Source organism: Streptopelia decaocto, assembly GCF_964273445.1.
Source record: "Streptopelia decaocto genome assembly, chromosome: 3".
NCBI lineage: Eukaryota > Metazoa > Chordata > Aves > Columbiformes > Columbidae > Streptopelia > Streptopelia decaocto.
Window position 1 is genome coordinate 18567423 of NC_138656.1, and position 19651 is coordinate 18587073.

The 19651-nt window shown below is 37.0% G+C and overlaps 1 protein-coding gene across 9 annotated transcripts in view; it reads left to right on the plus strand.

The window, feature by feature from the left end:
* The window catches only part of CDC42BPA (CDC42 binding protein kinase alpha), a 198037-nt gene that overhangs the window by 75985 nt on the left and 102401 nt on the right, over nt 1-19651 (plus strand). The window lies entirely within an intron of this gene.

Here is a 19651-nt window from a genome sequence, read left to right on the forward strand (position 1 = left end):
GAATATCTGAATGCATGTGGTGAATCTTGCACGCTGGCATGTTTCAAAGTTAATGACCCATAATTTATAACAACAAAACCTGTTTGTGAAATATTATCAACTTTGAACAGGCTTATGGAAGGATCAGATTCTGTTTCTTATTTTGTTCAGTCTATGTGGAAGTCTAAAACACACCATCGTATGGCCTGCTTTGGATTTTTTTTTCACTATTTTCTTTTGGACTTAATGAAATTATCTTTAAAATAAAGTGAGAGTATTTTGCTAAATAAGTGGAAGTACTTAAATTGTGGCACTTGGCTTTACCTTGGTATATAAAAAATTATTTATTCAAAGGAAAATATTAATTTGTTTGTGTGTAGCCTTTTTGGAGGCCATGATTGTTTTTGTTTTTTGTTTTTTGTTTTTTGTTTTTTTTTCCCCACAAAACTAGCATCATCTTTTCTTTAATGTATCATTGTCCACTGAATTCCATTGTAGTTCTTGTATACAGAGCAAAAGATTACGTTATATAAGAGGCAGAATTTTCAAATGCACTCAATAGATCACTCCCTATTGATGGAGCTGAATCATTCACTTGGCAGAATGAGCTCGTTTGATACGTCCATCTATCACCCTTTATCAGAATCAATACCAGCCATTCTTTCTTTTACTGTTCCCACTTGGCCGCTTTGCTCCAAAAAAGTGTGGTGGTTGTTGATTGTTTGCTTCTTTTTCCCAAAAGGTGTATTGTGGTTGGTTTTGGTTTGTTGCTGTGTTGTGTTTTGTTTCCCTTGAGATTGTGGCTTTTCATGAAAGAGCTGTAGCTCGGAGCACTTTAGGGTGGAGAGGGGCTAATATTTTGAAAATATTTGAAAATATTTGGAATATTTTGAAGTCTTCTACTTTTGTTGAATAACTGTGTCTACCTGCTTAGAAGAGCTCTTTGTGATAGTGCTTTGTGGAAAAATCCGAGCATAGTCTTTTCCTTAAGCGGTTTTCTTGACTTTGAAGATTTCAACTGTGCTGTTTCTGAGATACTGTTTGATCACTTAGGACCTTCTGTAAAAGGTTTTTGTATTCAGTGTAACATGGATCTAACTTTTGAAATGTGTTTTTGGGTAAACTGTTGAGATATGCTGTCTCCCGTTACCAGGTGGAGGGTACTTCACGTACTATGTAAACTGCTGTGTTTTACCCAGTACTTCTGCGTATGTGGTAGTAACTCTTCCCAGAAGAGGAGATGCCCACCATCTCCACCTTTTCCTCCAAACAGATCAAAACCACTGTAATTCAGCACTATTAGTATGTAATATGCAGCAGATGTGATGTTTCTGTCCTCAGATAGTGTCCCCAAGATGAAATAGGTATTGATGTAAAATTTTGATAGAAAATTCAGTACTATTGCAGTTCAAACCAACATACTGATTATTATGCTTGCGTATTTATTACTACAAATGTTTAGCAAAACAAAAAAAAAAAGCCCTTATGCGTTCTTAGGCCTTTATTGTTTGATTTGCGGCCTTGTCAGTGAGGTTCCCATGTTTATGAATTTCTAAATGCCACTCTGGCATTTTATCATTAATACTGCTGTAATACAATGCCTGTTTATAAGGGGATGGTTTTTGAAGATTAAAAATGTAAAGAGCAATTTAGTGTATGTTAAATTATAAGCCTTTGAAATGACACCCATTCCACTGTTAGTTTTGTTAGGATGTTTGCAACTAGTAAAGGAAAAGAAAACACATAATCTTAATGCCACTCATGCTCTTTTCCTGAAAGTGTGGTGGCCACATCCTTTTTGGGGAAGGACACAGGAGAAGGACACATCCTACTAAAGGATGAATAATGTAACAGCTGTAGTGGTGATCTTTCAGATGAATAGCTAATATGAATCAGGATTTGATCGGAGTTGTAGCTAGTGAACTAGAAATCGTGCTTCAGGCATGTCTCATTCAAGCTTTTTTTCATACAATGAGGTAACAGATCATTTTGGTTTGTTTCCTTTTAGTGCCCTAGTTCTTTCAGGATTGATTTTCATATCAACCATATAGTCTTGTACTTGATGATAATTTTCTTTTCCTCTCAACGTTTTTGTGCCTTTTAAAAGTTGTCTTTCAGTTTTTATTCTCAGTGTGACGCTCCTTTGCTCTTTTCTGTCATTAATCACTTTGCTGTTGTCAGTTATTTGTGTTTGGGAGTGATACTGAGCGCGGTGGTGGCTGGTGTGCAGACCACTCCAGTGCCACCTGCAAGTCCCTTTTCTTTCCTAAAGTACCTTGGCCAAAGTTCTCAAACATCATATACAAGCAACCTCAGCGTTACTTAAATGAAATTTCTCTGACTGTATTTCATGATTTGGAGTTCCAAACTTGAATGCCATTTCTGCACTAGCACTGTGGGACCATGGGATCAGTTTACAGTGGGAACGAGATGAAAGTCTAGGTATTAGTAGAATTGTGCAGAGAAATTGCATTATGTTTTCAGTGCTGTCTCCTGATAGCTACTGAATTGAAGAATGAGAAGAGTTGCTAGCTGAAAATAACAGCAGTACTACTGTTTTTAGGGTATTTTTTTTTCCGCTTTTGTCTGCTTTTAGGTTTAAATGAACATGGGATAGAAAGTTTTCGAGATAACATCAATCAGAACATAAAAGTTTGAGGTTTTCATTTCTGATCAATTAATTTCTGTGAACAAATAGTGTGGTGTTTGACCTGATGGCTCAGAATGTTAATAAAATGGCCTTTTCTTTACTCTGTATCTTAGCTTTTGTTATTGTTACAAATGAACCAGCACTATCATTACCAAATAGCATTGACAGCTCCAAGACTGGCTTTAGAAAGAAAACTTCATCTAAGTTAAGTATTTGCAGGTGTCCGCAATAAGGAAGAAAGTATGTATATCTCTTACAAATGCACAACTTCCTTGGGAGTTTGTGTAAAGCTTATACCTACCCCTGATACCTTAAATTACTAATGTGCACTAATGAAGTAATGCTTGCTTGTAGGCCAAGGTTAAATAATGTCTTGTGCCAGTTTTCTGCAAACTGTAGTATCATACTGCATAAGATTTTACATTCATTAGGAATAAACATCAATTTGTATTTTGCAGATTTGTAGCACCTTTTTTTTTATTTTTCTTCCCTAGAAAGAGCCTCTACATGCATTAATATGAATTTCAGTTTCAAGGTTGTGTTGTTATTTATTTCCTGATGGCCTGTGTTAAAAGCTTATATTTGCATTATCAAAAGTCTAGGTGTGGGCTGGAGTAAAAACCCTTACCATCTTAAGTTAGGCATCTACACTTCATTTATGCACGTCGTGTTACCTCAAACATGTAAAATTTATTTTCCCTACAACTGAGACTTCAACTTCTCAATTACTTTATTAGTGAGACAGGTTTTCTCTCCATTTTATGTCGGGTGCAAATTGAGGTATAGAACACTTGGCTTTGTCTAAATCCTTTAAAGTTTAAAATCAATAAATAAAAAATCAGAAGGTCTGGGTGCTGCTGGAGGAAATTTTCCCTGAAGGCAGCAGAAGAGCCCCTCTGGGCATGTAGTCCCAGGCACAGGACTGTGCCACGGTTGCTTTGCGTGCCCCTTCAGCAGGTCTGTGCTGCTGCCTTTTGTGTCTTCTGAGATAGCCCTTTCTTTTGTAAGGGTGCATCTGAGTCTGTCGCTGTCCTAAATTTCATTGGGGACATTCCAGCTTCTTGAATAGTACAGCATTATAGGTGATAATGTGCTGAAGTCATTTTCATTTGGCATTCTTTCCTCCATCTATTTGTTCTGTGCAGGGTTGCACAGTGGTTCAGTGCAGAGCAGATTTGCAGCTGGGGAGTGTTCGGCTCATGATCCTCCAGACCACAGCAAAAATATTCATTTAAAACAGTTTTCGTATATTGGCACACACCCACATTAAACAGTCTTCTTTTTCTATTTAATGGTAAAACAATCCTCACCTTCTTACTAAGCAAATATTTTGAAAGGATTATGAAACACCTATGTTAATTATTATTTTTGTTGGTTAAGTTTATGGGAGGGACAGTTAAGACTACAGAGCAAGCTCTCCAGTTACATACATTTGGATGTCATTTTTTGCATATATAGGCATGCAAAGCATAAACACAGCTACTTCCATAAGGTATGTGAGGTTACAGTTACTTTGATCAATGTGTTTCTGGATTTCTAGTTACCACTGTGTTTTAGTCTGAAGGGTTTTAGCATTCTAAACCAGCAGGTGCATTTTTTTTCTTCTCTTTCCATTTTCTTTATCAACTTCTGAAATTTAAGTTGGGCTTCACTGGAACACTTGAGTTCTTAAAATGTAGAGCAGCAGAATTCTCTGTGGAAGTGACATCCTTTCTGAGAAATATTGAACGTAAGGGAATACATGCGTTAGAGGGATAAAAGAACTGTCTAGTCCCTATCAAGCCAGCATCATCTTTACTTTTAACAAGAAGGTACTATTTGTTCTATGTAAAAATCATCTTAGGGACATCCCTGAAATATTTAGTTAGCAGGCGGCTGGAATCTGGGATTCTTTGTAGGGTGCATTTCACTTTCAACTATAAGTTTCAGTGCCAGCATATCCATTTTTGACTTGCTGAATAAGTGGTTTTCTGTCTTCTGGGTGGATCCCATCTTTCCTGATCATTAATTTGCTTAAGTGGAAAATTTGGGGGTGGAAGGCACATCCTAGGGAGTCAGCTGCATTGTGCGGTGTGTCTGAGTTGAGCTGGCACAAGGATGAGCCAAGTGCTCTGGCCTTTGGTAAAGTGAACTGTAATTGTGGGTTTGAAAGAAAGCAACAACATATTTTAAGTGTTTACTGAACTTTGCAACAGACATAATGTCGAACATGCACATGAAGATGTCCTCACAAAGTGCTGAGAGTGAAGGAAACAGGGCTAGAAAAATAAGGAAAAAATAACATAAGATTATTTTGATAGTCTACTGAAAATGTATTGCTTTGAAATGTTGCTTGGTTTAGTTTTACATGGAAAACTGCAGGACAGAAAGTTATTTTAGTGAGTATTTGAAAACGTAGCGCTTCCTTAGGAGGTATTCCTTTACAGGGGTGGGAGAGCTCCCTGAGTCTGGGCTCTGTGTTTCCTCTCCCTTTTTCCACTGAGGAAGGGCTGGAGACAAAGGTCATCTTTACAGACTCTGGGCTTTCATTTTGCTCTGTGACCTTATATGCTATAGATGCTGGCAGCTGCTGCCATAGTTCCCCCTGAGGGTGGCATTTGATTTGCAGTGAGGACTGTAGGAGGTTAACGCTACTTGACTAGAATTTGTTGGTAGGATTTCTCAAGGAGCCTGTGATGAGCTGGAAGTATTTTGAAATAAAAGACCCTTATATGCTTGCAGTGCCAAGAGCTAGTGGATCAGACTGGCTGTGCTATCATGTAGAAGACAAATGGTTTCTTATGTTATTGTGTCTAGTGGGAGTGTTCATTTAAGTGAAAGCTGTGTAATGGGTGCCTGAGCTAGCATAGAATATTCGGTGTTATTCTAGCAGAAGGAATTTAGAAACCCGGACTCCAGTGCCTTAAGCCATAGTAGCCTTGAGTGGTCCTTTCAGCAGAGGTGCTTTTACAAATGTATCCTTTGGCTTTCTTACTTCCATTGTTCCTTTCTCCCCAAGACCTGAGCTCTGAACATCCCTACAGCTCTGCTGAAACAAAGGTTTGTGGGGCTGTGCACTGAACTGAAAGAGGACACCAGTCCAGGTTAGAAGGAACTTTACATTTTGACTAGCGTGTGTCAGTTCTCCAATCTAATGATGAAGGAGAATAGAAAGAAATAACTTTTAAGTTTGTCTTTCCGAGAAAATCTATGTTCATTACATTGTCCCAACATCCACTGAGTGTTACTTGAGGTATTTATTTAACTCTGTGATTTTAAAGAAAAAGGGACTCAAGAAGCTGTTGGAGCTGGGGTGTCTTAAATGTAGTTAGCCATAAACCCCTCAGAAATAAACCCTTCCCCTTTCATTTCCAAGACCTACCTCCTAAGGAAGGAAATTCTTGATTATTGTCAGTTGGGGAAGGTCACCAAGACAAGGAGCACACCCCTCCCTCGTTTCTGGTGAGTCCCCACCAGTCCTGTAGCTAAACAATTATACCTTTATTAGAAAGAAGACTCATAGGAGTCTCATAGGAGGAGACGCATAGAAGACTCATAGGAGGAATGTATAGATGAAGTTTTTTTTTTTCGTTTTTATGTAGATCGTTATATCTTCTTGGTGCGGTTCCTTGAAAGGCAGATAGGTGTGGACACTCTGTCAGATGGTATATAATCCTGCTTAGGTAGGAAGTGGATGTGGTTGTCGTAAGACAGAAGTATGTAAAACCTCCTAGAGGTGAAAATGAGAGAGTCAAGCAAGAAATAAAGTTTCACTGGAAAAAGATCCTTTTTAACCTTAATGGGAAAATTCTTAATGCCAAAAGTCTCATATAAAAAAGTAAAACGCTGGTCTTGCCTTCCAAGTAATAATGTTTATAGCAAGGCTCAGTGGATGCTAAATGTGATGGAACTTTCCAGGAGATTCTTGCTGCCTCTAGCATAGAGATTCATTTCACTTCTGTGGTGTTTGTAGAAAAGAACTGTTGTAGCTCTGATATGAGATCGGTTTCAGTGTCTTATGAAGCTGGAAATGTTTTCAAAATTTCATTACTTCTTTTGAAGACAAAAGCTGTTTTTATGTGAGTTAAGGTATAATTTTACACTCATTCTTTTCTGATTATTTTAGACCTGGAAATATTTTCTCCTGCTACTTTCTTTGATATCCAAAATCAACAGCAGGAAAGTAGGACAAAAACATGTTCCTTATTTCTGAATTTTTGGTGCTAGTGACCATGGTTCTGAGGATGTATAATAATTAGCTCATTGCTTGGTGGCTGAGGACAGAGTTGGTAATTAATGCTTTTGGTGATTTTGTTCTTGTATATAAAGCTCAGAACGAGGTGGCAGAAATGAGGATGGCAGTTGTGTGATGGTAGTCATCATTATTCTTAAGCTTTTGGTTGTATTAGGAGGAGACTTAACATCCTCATGTTTTGTCTCCAAGGGACTTACCATTTCATTATCTCTTTTTGTGAACACAGTATTTATTTCATAACTCCCTTCTTTCATAGTGTCTCAAATTTTCAGTTATTAATACACTATGTGCTCCTCAAGTTCCTCCTTAGAGTACCTTTATTTTATTCACAATTATGAGATCTTTGCTTCTTTCTTTTTGTTCTAAATACAATTGGGTTTGTGTTGTTAGGTTAGATTGGATCAGATTTGAAATAGCACAGGACAAATTCATTATCATCTTCTGAATTTAAGGTTCATGTAGATTCGTCATTGCATAAATAAGCAACAATAGCTTGGCTTTACTGTTTGATATTCCTGCAGTGTCAGTATAAAACTGTAACACTGAGATTCTTAAACATCTTAAAATAAGTGGTTTAAACCATTGTCTTTTACCTGGTTTCTTGCTAGAGCATTCTCCACAGTGACTATTTGATGGTTTTGGGGCAAGAATGTTTTTACTACCTGAACTGCCAGATCTGACAAGTAGAAATTGGGGGCTAAATTTCTGAATTAAATTGCTGTTGCTCCAAACACTAAATGTAATACTTGCATTTCTTCAAAGTAAATTAAGATATCCTTGCATGATATCTTAATTTTAATAGGATAGCAGTGCAAGAATCTGATTCCTGAAAGGGCAGTTAAGGAAGCATCAGTCCAGATAACCTTGTCTGCGTTGAAGCTCTTCTACAGTAACGTTTCCTTGTTGCATTTCCAGAAGAGTTGTTGTATTGTTAGAAGAACATACCCCATGTTCCTGTTTAATAACAGCAAAAATATTACTAGATTTTAATTTCTTACATGAGAAAAGAAATAGGCCATTTAACATCCTGCAAATTAGAATACTGCTTACAAAGCAGATGCTTGTGTAAGGTCATGCTTGGTTCAGTTGTGGAAGGCTTTGTGGTTGGGGTCAGGGAAGCAAGACCTTGTGAAGCTTTATCTGAAAAGTTGTATTAAAATCTTTATTGACTCAGGTGCTGTGATGTTTATGCTGTTCAGTTTTTCTTTATTAGCTATTGAGGGGCAGCCTTTAGCATTTCCTTGTGCAGGAGGAAGCAGTGATATTACTGCCACTCTAACTCAGTAATTTTTAATCAGATATAGCGTGTAAAATCGAGGAAAAGGGCATTAAAAAGGTACAAAAGAGAAAAAATGGGCTTGAAGAGAAGAAAAAAAAAAAGGTATGGCGGTCTGAAATCTCTGTTATACTGATAGCAAAGTTGTGCCCTCCTCATATACGAAATTAAACTTTTAGCGCAGAAAGGAATTTATTTTTACACATGTACAGCTTTTTTAGGGTTCTGCATAAGTTTAAGGGCTGAAAATTCAGACCTAAAGTTCCTATCTGAGATATTAAAAAAATATTAATATGTTTTATTTTTAGGCAAGCATTCTGTCTTATACTTTATATTAAAAAAAGTCTACTACATACACAAATTAAATACAAAGACTTTTTCAGTAAAACTGTCCTTTATTGTTAATAAGTGTAATTTTAGTGTGTTTGAGCTAACAGTGCACTTTTTATTTTTCTTATTATTTTTAAAGGTCTGACATGTTTTTCTGCCAAGCCAATGCAGGTACTGGAGATAATTAGACCAAATGTATTTCTTCCTTTATAGCCTCTGGCTACAGTTCCTTCCTTGATCTGTTGCTGTCGAGAGTTGAGGCAGATGTTACAGTGTTTACTATATCTGGATTATTCTTGTCAATATGTTTTGTTTTCTAATAACAATGAAAGCAAAAAAACATATATCAAACTATTAGTGTCTTATGCCTGTTATTACAAGAGCAAGAGCTTGAAATTGTCTAAAAATTATTCTTGACAGTTAAGTGGTGAATAAAATCAACTGGGAGTCAGATGGCATCCCATTGAGGTGTATGGGAGTTTTACATGCTCTGTCTGGGAATATGAAGATAACTAATCATATCGTGATGTAATATATGAGGAAAGTGGAGTACAGGTGTATTGAAAAATAAACACGGTGTGTAATTTTATATGATGGACATATTTTCTTTTTTATAGCAGAGCAATAGAGCTACAATCCAGGTTAATTTTATTTCTCACTGTGTAGATGTAAAAACAGCCAAGCCACAGGCAGAACATTTAGATTATGGATACTTCCAAAAAGGCTAGGAGCTTTTGGGACTGCAATAAATAGGGCAAGATAAGAAATCTGCATGTGCTGTATTTCAAAGACTGGTTTTGATCATGGGAAAGTGTTGCAAAATAGAAAGAAGGCTTAGAAAATTTAATGTTTCCTTATTTAAATGTGGATCTAACTCTAAAGAGTTTAGTAGTGATGAAAAAGAGCTAAATTTCTGTATTGCAATGACTGCTTCATTTTGATCTGTTTCATACTATTGGAGCAACAGTTGGCAGTTTGATTGAAGGTTCTTGTGTGTTAAATTAAAATATTAGGGATTTCCTTTACAAGACACAATTTTTGAAGTGGTGTTTCATGCCAATTTTGAGTATGGTCATTCCTAAAGTCGTTGCTTGCTCTTGAAGTTGTCAGACACCTTTCAACTTTCTGAAAGTTTAATAAGAAGGATTGTAAATAATATTCCGGATTACATTTTAGAAAGAAATTGTGTTCTAGCTGCAGTATTTTTCTCCCTCTGCTAACATATTTCTCCCAGTGAAAGCAAGAGACGTGATTGAAAGGGTAGAGGTATGGTATAATTACCTGGTGTACCTTTTCCTTCTCTGTCATTTACAGAGAATAATGGCTTAGTGTATAGGTGATGTTTCTGCTGTTACTATCAATAGGCAGGTATTTACATTTTACACTGTCAAATTTAATCTGATTTCTGTTAATATAGTCTTCAGAATAGCCATTTCTGGATGTCTGATGTCGCAGTCTCCCCTGCTGTTTTCCAGCTTTGTGATATCTACAGATTTTATTAGCATGCATTTATTTTTGTGCCAAGGTGATTAACTAAGATGTTAAATCGGATTCAAAATAGACCCTGGAGAATTTCAACTAATAATCTTCCTCCAATTTTGTTTCCTCTTTCAATATCTACCCATTGTCATCTATCTTTTAGCCAGTTCCTTACCTATACTGTTAGAAGGCCTGGCATTTGTTCTTTCAGTGGCACTATTACTTCTGTGGAAAAAAAAAAAATGGATTAAAACATTTTCATATGTCATTCTGTGTCATTTACCTGACCCTGATGTGTGCAAAGGAATTTTCTCCCAGTGTTTGCCTGGTGTAGCATGGTATTCAACATTATCACCCCAAATATTACGCGTTATGTTTGATGAAGTGAAAGTTGTATGGTGTTAAAATAGTATGTGTGTATTCTGCCTGATTAATTGCAATATCTCCAAATACCATTCTCTTGCATCTCAAAATTGATTTTGGCTTTTTAAGAACATAAAACCCCCAAAGGTGTAGGAAATTAACTAAGAAAAGCATGATTTACAGTGATGGCTTTTGCCCAATGTAGCCAAAAAATAAATTATTGTCAAATTGCAACTCTTGCATAAATTTTTATTCAGTCTTTGCTTACCTTGTTGTTCTAAACCATAGTTCCTGGAAATCATTTGTCTGAGAGCCTGTATTACTAATGTTATGATTGCTTCTGACAGTCAGATGCTTAGGACATTTGTGAATGCTGAAATATAAAACATTTTGATTCCCATTTGAATATCTTATGTTGGATTAACTTGCCTCTTATTTAAAAAGTCAGAAGGGTTCTGAGGATGTCACGGGTAAGAAATGCAGGGTTTGTGTAGTGTAGTGTCTGACTTCCAACTACATCTTTGCATTCCTTCTTACAGATTTAATTCCAGTTAAGGAAAACTGATTTCTAATAAGCTGTGGTGTCTGACCTTAACATGCCTAAGATCAATTTTTAGTTGTTTTTTTTTTTCAAATGTATGTGTCATCAACAATAATGCCAGCTCCATTGAAAACATGAACAAGCATAGAAGCTTTCTCAGTGCAGTTTCTCTGGGGAGATACGTTCTCCACTTTTGGTTGTTCTGTCACTGCCCTAGTTTTTCTATGAATATGCCAACACCCAAAATTTCTGTCCTGTAATTTTTAAATGAGTCAGTAACTTCTATACTGTGCCATTATCTACGTGGGTATCGATTTCCCAACTTACCTTTCAAATGTTTCTGTGGTGCTGCCTGCCAAAACTCTGCCTGTCTCAATGCATTCCTGGCTTTCTTCCTCCCGGTTTACACTAACTGAACCTGCATATCTTACGATGCCTTGATGAAACCAACATGAAACCTCTAACACACTGAAACTTTTTGGAGAATATCCCATAAAAAACTTAGATTTTCACTCTTAGCTTGGAGTGTGTGTCTTCCTGTTGCAGATCCTGATTTCTGTGGGTTAGAAAGTGTTGTATAATGTTTTGGCTGTGGTTGCGTGACTCAGAGCAATAAACATTTTGCAAACATGTTTTGGCTCTGTTACTACTTCCCAGTTCCCTAGTGCTGTATTGGTGCAATTTAATGTGTATATAATATTATTATTAGCAGCAAAAATCTTCTAATCCCTCTGTCCTGTTGCCACATGAAAACAGAGAATATCTGGAACTGGGATAAAGATGTTTCTGGTGTCCTGTTAGAAATTTTGACACAATCCTGATGTAGTTCTTGGGTTCTGTTATGACTGAAATTCTCTGACTGATCTGCTTGAACAAACTGTAGCAGTTACTGAAGACCAAATGTACATTTAAGGTAAAAATGCAGCTAGTGTGTGAAATAGTTGAGATACACGTGCTTGTGTGGGATTCATACTACAGGCTTTTACTTCATTTGTGTTTTATAGTAATGAGAATTCTTGGCTGCAAGTGTCTGATGGTGTGATATGAGTTTGTACAACACTCAAATAGTATCAGGAACAATCTTACTGAGATCTGTAGTTACATTTGCATTATTATATTAAGCAGAAGAACTCTGAATGCCTTATGTGCTGTGTGCTGCTTCACAGGAGGTCAAGCTGGTCCCTTCAATAGGCTTTATTAGGGAGCTTGAAAGCTGACTATAGGCAGATAACAGGAAACTGGAAAATTGGGTCTAGCTGAGAGGAAAAACATTATTACCTCAGACAGAATTCAACTGGTAGATCCTTGTTATTGTTCCTAAATAACTGACCTTCTCTCAGTGTTGCGTACTTTATAAAACTGTCAACAAGTGATGGTTGTCTTTTATCATTTTCTTTTAGAGTCTTGCAGCAAAGTCTTCAAAATCCCAGTGCAACTGAAATGTAGGAAAAAAAGCCACAAAAATATCAGAATTTATCTAGCAAGACGCATGGACTTATTTTCTAACAAGTCTATCCTGAAGCAGATAGCTGAGTTGTTTGCCCAGTGTGGTCTGGCAGGCCAGCTGATTCACCTGCTGCCAGAGTGGAGGTTTTCATGTCAAGACAGTATTGGAGTTGAATTTAACCTCAGTATATGCAGTTTTCAGGAGAGTGGCAGAGGCTTTTTTTTGGTAAACTTCTAATCTAATTGATACTTGTGAACCACAATTTTCTATCAGTGAGTATGTGTTTATGACATTCAAATCTCAGTGCTGTTTTTTAATTCGTTATATTAAAGAAAAGTAAGTCAGGCAGTACTTTCCCACTATTACATAGTTCATATACTCCTCAGCTCCAGATCCATAAAAATCTGTAATTTACAAAGACATTTTAAATAATGCTTTTATTTATTAAAGCAACCAAGCATTGAGTTGTCTATCTATTTGTAACCGACCATCTCGAGTACTTAATATTCAGTATTTAAACACCATCCATTTCTTTCCAGTATTTCAAAACAGAATAGGTGTTTTTCTTTGAATCTGTGAAAACAAAAATAGTGTTAGGCATGTAGGTAACATTGATTACTTAGGAAGCATTGTTTTCTCAGAATACTTTGATAATGGTGTTCATAATGTCAAGAACTGTCGAAAAACTTTTCTATTTTTTAAAACACACACCTTGCTGGAAGCCATTTGGCCAGTGTTGAGTTCAGAAAAGTCTCTCCTGGTTGGAGCTGAGGCACAAGCACCAATTAGGAATAATCTTTGATTCCATGCTTTTGAAAATGAGGACAGTCTTACAGAATGTTTAATTCAAAATTAACGAAATTTTTACTTTGCTTTTTTTTAATCAGACTTTTCCTGAAGCAGATCAGATATAGACCGAGTCCATGGAAAGTTTTTTATTAAGTCTGCATATGTATCTTGTTAATAAATCATTTATAGGTGTAACTGGTCTGTTGACTAATTTAAGTTCTGAGCTGCTGTTTCCTGCTCTAAGGAATTTGCTTTTCACTTTGCTTTCCAGCAAGAGGAAAGCAATGCTTGAGTATCAGCCAGACAATAATGATTAATACAGGCATTAATCAACTCACATAAGTTCAAATATCAATCAACTCTATAAAAACAAGTGTCAAAACTAGCTAAAACTGCTCAATATGTGAGTTCTGAAATGCACCTTCTGTAAAATTACATATAGCAAGGATTTACTGTCAGTCTCCTTATGAGCCATTAGACGCACAGGAGACAACTAATTCTACTTAAACAGGCAAGAAACAATGAGATTATCTGTAGGTCAAGTGACTGAAAATAGCAACTTTGATCCTTCAAGTGACCAGCTATTTACATGGAGGAGGATGCTGGATGGGAAACAAGCAGGGGAGGAATACATGAGTGACTTCTGAGGGAGGAGGGGGAGATTTTTTGTACTTTTGAGTACTCCTGTATAACTGGTTGTTCAAAGACAGTATTCTCTGACTTTCTTTTAAAAAATGTGAGTTCAACCCCAGTTTTCCCTCTGTAATTGCCATTCTTTATTTGATTCTGTTTTTAATACAACATTGGTAATTTTGGCATATCAAATCAATCATGTCTTAATCTCTAATAAAAAAATAGCAACACTATGAAGTGCATTATTTCCTACTGTGTGTTTTTCTCATTGTAATTTCTCAATATGAATTCTGTTGTATTCTGTCTCAGGATCTAAAAAAGAGAAAGCTTGGATCACTTTCCATAATATTCACTGAGGTGAGGTGCAGCTTCTAGTTGTCCTGGGTGCTTCAAACTCGTTACAACCTGACTCTGATCACCTTTCCCTTCAGCTGGCTGCATGGGGTGCTGCTTTTCAGCATTTTAAAGGCTTGAAAATTCTCTTTCTGACAGACTCCTTCCTTTACAGTTAATGACTTTTGTATGAACATTGAATATGAAAAATCACAATTAAAAAAACAAAAACTAAAATTGACTGTTACTGTAATAATCAGCCATCAGGCTAAGAATCTGAAGCACAACCTCACATGGGCCACATCCTTCTGGTCGCTGTTTTCTACCCTTCACGTTCTGCTTCCATATATGTTTGTGTTGTACAGCAAAGAAGGGTCAAGGAGCTGCTCTGTCTGAGGAGAAAAACTCCCCAAGCTGTATCCCTGTCTTGCTTGATATCCCGTGGCCAGAGGAGGGATCACAGCCTCAGTCTTTTTTAAAAGTCTCACCCAAATCCTCTGCAGCCTAAAGAGTGGACAGGGTAGAGGGACCCTGAGTTTAATACAAAAATGCAAAACCTCATTATATAGGACAGAATTCTATTACATTTGACTAATTTTAGTGGCAAAAAGGAAAACACGCTACTGTCTCAAAACAGCAAAACAAGAGGAAAAAAATATTTTAAGAAGTAATAGAGGTATTTTTCAGATGAGCACAGGAGACTTCTAGGGAGTCATCTATTCCTACCTTGTGATCCCCCTGGACATAGTCAGAAAAAACCCTGTACGTTTTTCACGTTGAATTAGCTTAACACATCTGGAAAGCTAATGCCAAGTAATAATGTCAAATGTATCTTGTACTGGAGCTTGGGGGAGGCCGGTCCTGCAGCTGGAGTGACGTGGTGGCTGGAGCTGCTTCTGGGGTGCAGGGTGGTGCATTAAGGGCACAATGTTTATTTTTTACCCTTTTAAATTTATTTTAGAGTCCTGAGTGGCATAGTAAAGAAAAAAAAAATACATTATAACAGATATGGTGAGGATTTGTAAGTTTCTTCATTTGTGTTTTCCTCATGGATTTAGAGCCATTTACGTCTCTCTTCAGCTCCTTCCACTGGTGGGTTCTTCATGGGCGACTTCATGGGAGGGTTGTAGTATCATTCTTCTTCTGGCTGTGGAATAGCACACAGAAAATGATACAGTTCTCTCCTGCTTCTTTCTTTTCAGTATGAAGCCTTGCAAGTGTACAGTCCTGTAAGGCACTAAATTCTTTTTCCTGCTGCTTCCAGCAAGGCTTTGATTCAGCCTGTATCAACATTGGTGAAGTTGAACCAGCAGCTATTCATGTGATTGACATGGAATGAATAATAACATGAAATAATCTAAATTTCCAGTGAAATACAGTTTTTCTTACTTCCCTTGCAGACATATATAGGTGTGCTTTCGCATATGCTCCTTTTCTCTGTACCTAAAAATCAGTCACTTTTCATTTCTTGTGTTTGATGGCAGTATCTTCTGCTGTATTTTAACAACTGTGAATAGAATGCCTTCAACACAGTTATTCATTTGTGCGTTTAATTTTTTTTGCAAATAACCAAAAGGTAAAATTGCAATGCCATATTGGCAATACAGTAAAGAACACAATCAAGCGGAGAGAAAGCAAGAGAGATTATCCTAAATTTAGCTTTATTATTTCAGGAGTAGTAGGTTCTTTGGTCTCTGCTGTTCTACTTTTTACTTAATCACTGGGAAGGAATCTTCTTTCCTATTATCTTTTAACCTATATATTGTTAATTTAGGGCACAGTTAAGTAGAAGACATGGAAACGCCATGCTTTTGTCCATTGTTCTTCACTAGCCCTCCCCCCCACTTCTTTTTTTGTAGCAGGGTAGATATTCTTAACGCTGACTTCCATTAAAGAAAAGAGGAGTCACAATCTGTGTAACTGCTGAGTAAATCTTTATTGGATAAAGGAAGAAGAAAGCAAAGGATCTGTGCAGTACATTATAATGGCTCTATAGTAGTGTTGTTTTCTGAAACGTTCTTCTTCCTGCTGGGCAGGAAGGTCTTTCAAAAAATATGTGAAATCTAAAGCCATACTAGCCTGGGGGAAGAACAGTAAAATATAGGATATAACACTGCTTCTTCACATGCTTGCAACAGCTATGGCAAGTATTTGATGTATATATTTGTTCTCTTGGGATGGCACTGTTTTTTCTTCTCATTGTAAACCATTTTTTTTTAGTCTCCAGGGTTTACTTTGCAGCCTTTGCATCTTATCTTTGTTCTGCTTCCCACATAACTGAGGAACAAGAAACAATTTATTTAAATTTTTGTAATATGCTCTCCATTCCTTTATGTTTTTATGTGTCTTTAAAGTATGTTTTACATTCTTCTGTGTGTTTTTTTTTCCCCTCTCTAATATGTTTTTATAGCTTCATGGTGATTTTTATTGCTGATTGAGTATATGGATGGGAGAGGGATAAGATCAACCTGATGTTAAGACTGTATATCCTTCCTTTTGCAAAATGATAAGCATCCAGTGATCTTATAACTCCCTTTTCCTCATCTCCCATAAGTTTTGGTATATTTATATCTATGTATTTATTCCCAGAGGAATACAGAAAAGAATGAGGGAATGCAGTATGGGGATGGGAGATGCACTGTGGGATGCAGTATGGACCCAGCTGGTTAGTTTGTTTCATCAGTCCTGGAAATTTTCTAGTCATTTGCAACTAACAGCTTGTGTCAGCTCAGGGAACGTCTAAATACTCCTTATAACTCAAAAAACATATATATGTCTTATACAGATACACATCCAAACACAAATATAAAAATATATATATTAATTATATATTAATACTTGTTAAATAGTCCAGACAGTGTCTGAGTGAACATCCTTCTGTGAATTGCTTTCTTAGTATCATCAGCGTATTTAAATACATATATATGAGAAATGTTTTTTTGACTGTCATTGTCAAAACAAATCAAGTCCTCGGTTTATGTTGTCTAATTTACTCTCATAATTATTCAATGCAATCAGGTGTTTCAGAGACCATGTACAGTTGTATTGAAATGCAGAGAGCGGAGACTGCGCATCTAAAATGAGAATCAAAGGGAAAGAAAGCATTTATCTGTCTAGAAATATGTGTTAAAGTTTTTTAGCATAGGTAGTAATTTACAGTACAACAGCTGAGCATATTCTGGATTCCTCCTTAGCCTCTTCTTTCAGGATTTCTTTGACAGATGGCACTCACAGATGGACATAACATTCTTAAGGAGCTTACTCTTTCTACTCCTTTACCCGCCAGTAACTCATGATACTATTAGAAATCTAAAAGCTTTGACATGAATTAGCCTTACTTAGCAGACTTTAATTTTTTAATCTTCAGAATATGCTGCAGGGTAGTGGTTGTGGAGTTCTTAATCTGTTTACTTAAGTTCTTAGAAGCCAAAATGGAATTCCAATAAAGTTGACATGGCAAAACCTGGGAAATGTATAGAGTCTTTTATTTTTTTTTTAATTGTCATGATAATATTTTTATTCCTATCTTTTGGAGGAAAAGTGTAGGGTGATATGAAAGACCACAGTTCAGCAACCCAGAAATAGCTCTGTCAGCTGAAATTCACAGAGTTCAAACATAGGGTTTGGTATTTTGTTATAATTACATTGAAATCTTAAGTGAATAAACATAGTATATAAAGTTGGGTGGTCAATGAAACTTGTTTCTACCACCATCAGCTTAAATTAGGGGTCTTTTTACTAAACATTTTAAGTATCATCTAATAAACTGCCACAAAAAAGAGCAAACTGTGTTCAAGATATTTGAATACACTTCTGTGGTAGTTAAATTTGTTTGCTGTTGTTTAGTGTTGTTTCTCAATATTCATGCGTCTTTGGGCTTGAACCTGAAGGCTGTTATTCTCTCAAGTGTTGACTCAAATGGCCGTTTTCTCTCATGAATGTTGTTGGTGTGGAGTTTCTGTTGAGGAATGTGAAACTATAAGCAGAATGATCGGATCCAAAAAAAGCATTGTGACAGCTGGGCAGGTTAGAGAGGTGAAAATAGTGAGTGCCCTCAGCCAGGTCCTCCGCTGCATCTATTCATAGCTTATAGAAAACTGGAAGAACACCAGATGGAGGTAGAGAAATGAAATCGGGTTGTTTTGTTTTGTTTTCTAAATGCTTAGTAAACTGAAGGCTCCCAACTCTTCCTTCACAAATAGTACATAGCCCACCCTGGCAAAACTTCTGGTTCACATCACATTTTCAACTTCTTTTTTCTCCAGGGCCGCTTTGGCATAGGCTGCTTGATAGTTGAGCAATCCACTCCCTGCCATCATTTTTTTCTCTTCTGAGAGGCTCCTTCATTTCAATTTATTATTGTATTTTCAGTGTAGGCACAGTTATTCAGTCAAACAAAGGTAGAATGTCAACACCTATTTTGAACCCTCCTGAACGCAAGTAGTTGGGTTCTGAAGAACAATCAATAAGCAAACAGTCCTGAATCAAATCTTTTGCTTTTGGATATATTTATGTGCTCTGTTCTAGTGCCTGTGTATTCCTGAGAATGTTCTTTCGTAATAATAAAGCAGCACACATCACTGCAAATTTACAAACAATTTAGCTAAGGAAACATAGTGAGAAAATTAATCCATGCATCAAATGTTCTGGTAAGTGGTCCAGGCCAGAATAGTACCTAGTTTGCATCTTCATCAAATTCCATATGTATTTTACCACCTAAAAGGCTGACTGTAAACCTTGCCTTGCTGCTGTTGGTTTTAAAAAAGTAATAGTAATACAAAATTTATTATCTTCCTTTGCTTGTTAAATTAAAAACTATTGTACAGTGAATTTCAACAGGATTAACTAGGGAGTTGTGCTGAGGGTGGAGTCCTCAGCTGAGAAAAGGAAGAGACATCAGGGGAACCTGTGACTGTAGCTGGGGCTCCTGATGTGAGAGGCAAACCTCATGATGAACTGTTTCAATAGAATAAACCAGCTGGCCGATCCTTTAACATTACCTGGCACTAAGTCTAAACTCTTCTTGAAATTGTTATGTGAAAAAAGACACTGCTTTGGGGCAGCAGAGCTGTGGTGGTTCCGCACCTGGAGACACGAGGAGGAGGCGTGCAGGCCTGCGGTAGGCCCAGACTCGGGTGCCAAAGCTGAGGGTCTCCTCTGGTAGCCAGGGCTTCTGACAAAGGAAGCCTGTGCCCGGGAGTGCTGGGGTGGATGGATCCCCCTGTGGTGTTATCTAGTGGCTTGAGGCCCGTCTTGCCAGCGTTTATTATCTTAACAGTGTCAGCAAAGTCAAAGACCACCCTTGATGGCTGAGCATTTTGGGACAGATAGGGGCTTTCTCTTCGTCAGACTTTAGAGCAGGCAAAGGAAGTTTTTAATTTTAAAACTATTGTAAGCCTGACTGCTACTCGGTGTCAAGAAATGGTCATGACAGTTTTGTGACTTTACCTGTCATATCCTTGTAGAGTTGAGAGAGACTTTGCCAAGTTTTGTTTTATGGACTGCAATTTTCAGTGCAAAACCAGGCATGTTGTCACTACTAAGGCTAAAGATGCACTCTGTCCTGAGCCACAAGAACACAGTTGCTGCTACAACTG